This window comes from Medicago sativa, chromosome 5, assembly GCF_051527215.1.
Source record: "Medicago sativa cultivar Bolivia chromosome 5, Bolivia_mono, whole genome shotgun sequence".
In the NCBI taxonomy this organism is placed as follows: domain Eukaryota; kingdom Viridiplantae; phylum Streptophyta; class Magnoliopsida; order Fabales; family Fabaceae; genus Medicago; species Medicago sativa.
Genome location: NC_140753.1, coordinates 66,360,500 through 66,368,704, shown reverse-complemented (window position 1 = coordinate 66,368,704; position 8,205 = coordinate 66,360,500). Strand labels below are relative to the sequence as shown.

General features: G+C 33.2%; 1 pseudogene; it reads right to left on the bottom strand.

Annotated features, from left to right (window-relative positions):
* Positions 1-3,397: 3,397 nt before the first annotated feature.
* On the bottom strand, positions 3,398-7,942 carry LOC146924148 (uncharacterized; annotated as a pseudogene).
* Positions 7,943-8,205: the final 263 nt, after the last annotated feature.

Genomic DNA, 8,205 nt, shown 5'->3' with positions numbered 1-8,205 from the left:
TGTTCTATACCATATCGAATCAAACACGTGCTAAATTTATATATGTAATATTAATATAGTTTTTCTTACATGTACATCGATTATAATTGTGTAATATTAATATAGTTTTTCTTACATGTACATCGTTAACTTCTTTGATTACGAAGTAAACTATCAATCCTTCAGCCAAGTAATGATATACATTGCCTTGTTAATGGTGTAATTATGTATATCCTTGTTAAACTGATTTATGTATATCCTTTTTAAACTGATTTTTTTTGTTTATAGCGTGATCAAAGAATTCAATAAAAATTTAAAAGTATCTTATAGTAGTTGCTAAACTCTGAACATATTGGTACCAAATCTTGAGTTATTTATTTTTCATGAGGTAAAAGTTTAAAAATAAACGTGGTAATCGTGAGTTGACCCAGCATAGCATTTTTTTTTTTTTTGAAGCATAGCATATTTTCCAATCCTGTGTCAGTTTTGGCCTCTTGGGTGTCCACATGCTCACAAATTAGCAATCATTTTTCAACCTGAGTAATTCATTTAATCATCTCCATCCCCATAAAAAATTAACGGTCCAAACCATTCTAAGTATTAACGTCTATGACTGTGACAGTATGATAAGCTAGTTTGATTTGAATCTTCTACGCCAGCATAATACATTGTTTTTGTGTGTGGTGTTGGGTTGGATTTGGTTGAGTTTAATGTTTGTTATTGCGGTTGTTGCTGGAAATGAAGATGGATAGTGTGAACTAGAGAGTTGATTTTTACGTGTTAGTACTCGGTACTCTTTTTTAGATTGTGAAAGGTTGAGGTGGGTCCTATCATATGTCATAAATTAATTTTTCACTTTATATGAAACAAATATAAGAGTAGCAATATTTTTATAATTATTTTTAACAATTTTTGTGACAATATTTTTACATTTGCTTTTAGAACAAATACAATACACAGAGTGAACGAGTACAAGTATAATGAAAATATGAAAAAGATAAAGTTGTTGTAAAAGTTATTCAAAAATAATTGTATAAATATTATTTTTCTAAATATAAAGTGTATGTTTGAATTCATTTTAAGAGAGTCAAGAATAATTAAAGTTTTTACCGATAATGATTTGATCAAAGTGGTAAGGATTTATGAATTCTCTTAAAGAGATGATCATGAGTTTGATCTTTGGTTCATGCACATGAAAAAAATCGATTGAAATAGTAGAATTTACTTTCTGTGCTTTACATATTGTTATATAAGTTAGAGTTTTCACCTTTCTTTAAAAAAAAAATCCTAATTCTTCACTTTAACTTATATGGAATGGAATAAAATAAATATAAAGTGAATGTTAGAATTCACTTTTGAGAAAACTAAAAATGATTAAAGCTTTAGTACGTGTTTGTTACCACGTTGGTTTTGGCTCCCACCGTGGTTTTTTCCAACTCTACAATTTTGAGCTTCACAAATATCACGGTAGCAATGCATTGGGAAGCGAGAAAAGTGATAAAAACTTGATACCAAACATTAAGTTAGTCGATCGAAAAATTGATGAAACTGAATTTGGTGTGCTTTAAAGTTTAAGGTTCTTCTTAACCAGATAATTTTAACTTTAGAATCAACTTTAACTTGAATTTAAGATAATCTATAATTTTTGTTTTTAAACACGATTTTTATACTTGAATTTATTATTCAATTCAATTTGAATTAAAATTACTTTTACGAAACTAATTAAAACAAAATTATTTTTGATACCATATCGAACGAAACATATGCTGATTTCAAAAATTTAATTTGCATGAGTTTTTCTTTTTGAGGTGGGTTGGTGGGGTTTATTTGTATGTATTAATTGTGCATCAAGTATAGTCGTGGAAAATATTTATAAAGATAGTGTATTTTTTTTTGATTGTCAATAAAAAGATAGTGTTAACCAATTATTTAACTGAAGACATATATTAATCTCTCAAACATTTTGAGACCTAAATCTAAATGAGCCTGTGTATTTTTTTTTGTAAACCAAGTAATGATCGATATACATTGCTTTATGTCAAAAGAAAATACATTGTTTCTCCAAAAAAAAATACATTGCTTTCTGTCCAAAAGGAAATATACATTGCTTGTGTATTTTGAAATTTTGAAGTTTATGGGCTAATTATTATGCATATCCTTGTTAAACTGATTCTTTGTTATAGTGTGATCGAAGAATTCAATAAAGTTTTTAAAATTTTTTTTTTTTTGAATTACAAAATATATTATATATATAAGGGGATTAGATCCAAGTATTACACTAAAGAAAAGTATTGTCTAATAAAGTTTTTAAAAGTATTGTATAGTAATTGTTAAACCATTTTTTTGGTGATACATATAGAAACTCTAAACATATTACCGATTCTTGAATTATTTTTCTGGAGCTACCTGTAATTGGAAAAGTTAACTAAGATGATTACTTTGTATAAAAATAAACTATGATTATATTATTAAAAATCAACGTGATAATCGTGAGTTGACCCACATCAATTGATGCATATGGCATATTTTTCTATCCTGTGTCGGTTTTCGGTGTCCACATGCTCACAAATTAGCAATCATATTGACCTACCTGAGCGATTCATTAATCATTTTCATCCATAAAAGAAAATGGGTCCAACCAAGTATCAACATCTATGACCTTATCTAGAGAAACCATACACAGTGTCGCATAGTTTGTTTGTAGGTACTATATATTCTCTTAAGAAATGTCTATTAATAAAATGATTAAATTGATTTTATAAAAAAGATCAAATCAAACACTGTTTTTGTTTTGGAAAATAAATATATTTAAAAAAAATTACATATATTTTTTTTGTTGACAATATTACATTTAACAATTGTTTGACCACTTTTCTCACATTTAGTTATTAGCATGATGACAAAGCAAAGCAACATCAAGTATGACACGCATTGCATTAGTATGTCATGCATGGTATTTTTTTAAAAAATATATCATCACTAATCCACCACCATATGGAATGTACTTGGTGGAGTATTGTCATTGACTATAGACCAGGACAATGCCTTAATAAAAAATTTCGTGAGAAACAGACTCTTCGCATATTACTTTGGTGGTTTCAACTTTGAGAAATGCTTCCTTCAAAAAAAAAACTTTGAGAAATGTTAAAGGATAATCTCAAACTCCATGGAAGCACAAATCAAGCTTGCAATGTGCAAGATGAAGAAGGAAAAAAAGTGAAACTGAAAAACTGTTTGTTATTTCATTGATCATAACTGTTTTACAATGAAGTATATATAGTGAGTTCTAATACTCTAACTCAACTATGGTTACTTAACTCTTAAGTAACTAACTAAAGCCTAACTAATACAGCTGTAAAATATTAAACTACTAGTTAGTTACACAAGGAAACTTGCTGCGCAAGTTACTGCAACTATCTTATTCTTCACTGTCTTTAACAGCCCCTCTCAAGCTGGAATAGATGTCAATCATGCTAAGCTTGCTCTGAAGATTATTGAAAGGACCAGGATGAAGAGGTTTTGTCAGTATATCAGCTACTTGTTCCTTTGATGATACTGGTAGTAAGTGAATGACACCTTCTTGCACTTTGTCTCTTACCACACGACAATCCATTTCTATGTGTTTTGTTCTCTCATGAAACACAGGGTTAGCTGGTATGTGTAAGGCTGATTTGTTATCACAGTAGAGGATGATAGGTGATGGATGCAGTATGTGAAAATCCTTTAGCAAGTAGAGAAGCCATTGCCCTTCACATGTAGCTTGAGCAAGTGCTCTATATTCAGCCTCTGAAGAAGATCTTGAAACTACAGATTGCTTTTTGCTCTTCCAACTTATCAGAGATGTGCCAAGAAAGAAACAAAAACCAGTTGTAGATCTTCTAGTGTCTTGACATGCTCCCCAATCAGAATCAGAAAAGCCCTTCAGTGTCAGAGATGAAGAGGAACTGAAAAACAATCCTTGACCAGGATTATTTTTTAAGGTACTTGAGGACATGCAACCCTGCAAGCATATGTTCAGTAGTGGGAGCATCCAGAAATTGGCTCAATTTACTCACAACATAAGCTATTTCTGGTCTGGAATGTGTCAGGTATAAGAGTCTACCAATTAATCTCCTATATGTGGTTGCCTCAAATAGAGGTTCTCCAGAAGTTTTGTGTAAATGAAGTTGAGGTTGCATAGGAGTGGGACAAGGCTTTGAGCTTAAGAGACCAACATCTTGCAACAAATCTAGAGTATATTTTCTTTGACACAAAGCGATTCCAGTTTGTGATCTTGCCACTTCAAATCCTAGAAAATATTTCAGAGTGCCTAAATCTTTGATGCTGAACTTCTTGTCTAGTAAGGTCTTAATTTCTTGGATTTCTGTAGTATCAGTCCCTCCTAAGACCAAATCATCTACATACACTAGAATGACTATGAAACCATGAGGAGATTTCTTAGTGAAGAGAGAGTAATCAGCTTTGGACTGAGCATAGCCTGAAGATAGGAGAGTTTCAGTGAGTTTGGTGTTTCATTGTCTGCTTGCCTGTTTCAATCCATAAAGGGATCTCTGTAATTTGCAAACATGGTTAGGATCAGATAGAGGGAGACCAGGAGGAGGCTGCATATACACTTCTTCATTAAGATCACCATGTAGGAATGCAGTATTCACATCAAGCTGATAGAGAGGCCAATCTTGAGAAGCAACAATAGAGAGAAGAACTCTAATTGTTGTCATCTTTACTACTGGGCTGAAAGTATCCATATAGTCAAGGCCTTCTGTTTGTGTAAAACCTTTTGCAACAAGCCTGGCCTTATATCTCTCAATAGTGCCATTAGCATGCAGCTTGAGTTTGAAAATCCATTTACAACCAATGGCTTTCTTATGAGCAGGCAGTGAAGTTAATGTCCACGTATTGTTCTTATTCAATGCCTCTAACTCCACTTTGATAGCATTTTTCCAATTTTCATCACTTATGGCATCATCATAGTTTGTAGGCTCAGGGTTGGATGAAATGGATAAAGCAAAGTGTTTGTGTGCAGAAGAGAGTTGTTGATAAGACAAGTAAGAAGATAAAGGATACTTACATGATTCACCAGATGATGATAAAGCAGGAAGAGATGGAGGATGGATTGTACTGCTAAGCAGATTACAATGATATGCTTCTAGATATGCAGGTGGATTATGAGGTCTAGAAGACCTTCTAAGAATGGGAGTATCATTATGTGATGAGTCATTATGCAGAGATGTATCATCATGTGATGAGTCATTATGTGAGGAATGCATTATGGAGTCAGAAGAAGAAGGAGAAAGAGATGTGGGAGACTCAGATGAGCTCATAGGATTGATTGAAGAAGATATAGGAGAAATGGATGCAGATTGATTGGATGCATGCTGTGTGAGTGAATTATATTGATTATGAGTATGATCAGGAATGCTGTCATCAAATAAAGACTGTGCAGAAGTAGAATACGTAGGTTTAGATGCATTATCAGATGACACAGTTGATTGATAGGGAAAAATATGTTCAAAAAATATGACATCTCTAGAGATGAAGATTTCTTTATTACACAAATCAAACAAAATATGACCCTTGACACCTTGCTTGTACCCTAAGTAAATGCACTTCCTGGATTTGGAATCCAGTTTATGTCTATGATTAGCAAGAGTTGAAGCAAAGCATAAAGATCCAAATACTCTAAGAGTAGAAATGTCAGGTAAACAATTATAGACAATTTGAAAAGGACATTTTTGAGATAAAAAAGGTGTGGGCAATCTGTTAATGATATGAACAGCATGACCAATGACATGAGCCCAAAAAGTTTTTGGCATATTGGATTGAAATAACAAAGATCTAGCAACTCCAAGTATGTGTTGGTGTTTTCTTTCTACTATACCATTTTGCTGAGGTGTGTTAACACAAGAAGTTTGATGTAATATGCCTATGGCATTGTAAAATTCTTTTTAAAACAAATTCTTGACCATTGTCAGTTCTAATAGTTTTTATTTTTGAACCAAACTGAGTTTGAATGAGGTTAATAAAAGATTTGATGATAGAAGCAGTTTCAGACTTAAGTCTCATGAGATAAACCCAAGTAAATCTGCTTTTGTCATCAACAATTGTAAGAAAATATTTGAAACCAAACATAGAAGTAATGGCCAGAGGGCCCCAAATATCCATATGAACTAATTCAAAAACTTGACTAGATTGATGAGAACTCAGAGGAAAAGGAAGACGTTTCTGCTTAGCATAAAAACAAGTATCACAAGGATCAAAAGAACTATTAATGGAAACACAAGGAAATTTTTTATTTATTTCAATCAACTTGTCATGTGAGGCATGCCCAAAACGCATATGCCACAGATTACAATCTTTATTCAAAGTTCTATTGGAGATATTATTGATACAATGCAGTTGAGGAATATGCATTATACTAACTATAGGTGTCTTCAGCAAGCACAATCCTTCTTCCAACTCAGCTGCACCAATCATCTTCTGGGAATGCTTTGCCTGTATCAAACACCTTGTATCATAAAAAAAATGTGCATTGTATATTTTTGATTAGTTTAGGAATAGACATAAGATTGAAAGAGAATTGAGGGAAATATAAAACATCCGTGAGGTAAAATTCAGATGTAAAAACTATGGTGCCTATTAAAGTGGTAGAAACAATTAAACCATTAGGTAACTTGATGTTTATGGGTGCAACTCTCTTCATGCACTGAAAAATTTTTAAAGAGTGACAAACATGGTCTGTGGCTCCTGAATCAAGAATGAAAGCATCAGGTTTTGGTACATTAGGGATTGTGCAAATAATACCTGTGCGTGATGCAGGAGTAGTGGTGATATGATTTAAACTATGAGATGTCAAAGTGCCTGAATTTTGTAAAAGTGCTAGCAAAGCTTTGTGTTGCTCAGAAGTAAGAGAGAATTTCTCAGCTGTAGAATCATTCTGGTCTTCTTCAAAATTTGCAGAATGTTGCTCTTCTTCATTGCCACTAACATTGGTGCAGTTGTTGATGGTGTTTTCTTGCTGATAATGAGGAGGAAATCCATACTTATTAAAACAAGTATCCACTGTATGATTGGATTTTCCACAAAAAGAACACACTCTGAGTCCTCCTTTACTTCTTCCATAGGAAGATCTGCCTCCCCTATCACCTCTACCACGAGCAGCATTCATATTACCTCTACCATGTGAGGAATTCCCAGCAAAAGAATTATTAGAAACTGCTAACAACTTTGATTCATCTAATGGAACAACTACTTGTCTTTCTTGCTGAACAAGTAGTGAATAAACTTTGCCAATACTGGGAAGGGGATCCATCAACATAATTTGAGACCTTACAGCTGAAAATTGTGCATTCAAACCCTTAAGAAAACGTATAACCTGATCAGAATCTTTATATTAACGCATCTTTGCAATAGCTTTGCAATCAGCCACACAGTTACTTGTGGGAATGGGTCTGAAATTGTCTAGTTCTTGCCAAAGTTTCTTCATTTTAGTGTAATAAGAGGAGATAGAACTCTCACCTTGCTTCAGGGTGTAAATTTCCTCTTGAAGATCTGAAATACGAAAGATATCACCTTGATAAAACCTTTCTTTAAGTTCTGTCCAGATTTCAAATGCAGTATCCATCCACAAAATGCTCTAAGAAATTTCAGGATCAACTGAATTGCTCAGCCATGACATTATCATCGTGTTACAACGATCCCATGCTATGGAATCATGATCATCATCACTCGGTCTTGGAAGCGTTCCATTGATAAAGTGCAATTTATGCTTTGAACGTAACGCAACTTGCATGGAACGAGACCAAGAATGATAATTGGTGCCTGAAAGAAGAGGAGTAACAAGAACAGCACCAGGATTTTCATTTGGATGCATGAAATATGGACTCAACGTATCAGTTTGATAACCCTTGTTCTTGGGAGTAGTGAAACTGCCATGAGAACTACTTGAAGAACCTTCATCAGACATGATGAATTGAAAGAAAAAATAGCGAATTAATGGAGAAGAAAACTAGAAATGCAATAACTTGTTAGAATCAGAAGATGAATTCTAACGAAAGAAGCAAAGAAAGAAGAAGATCCTCAAAGAATAGGATCAAAAACCATAATTGGAGAAGAAACAGAGACGAAACGCAACGGAAGAAGAGATAAACGGAGTTGAGATTTGGTATGCGACTGATACCATGTTAAAGGATAATCTCAAACTCCATGGAAGCATAAATCAAGCTTGCA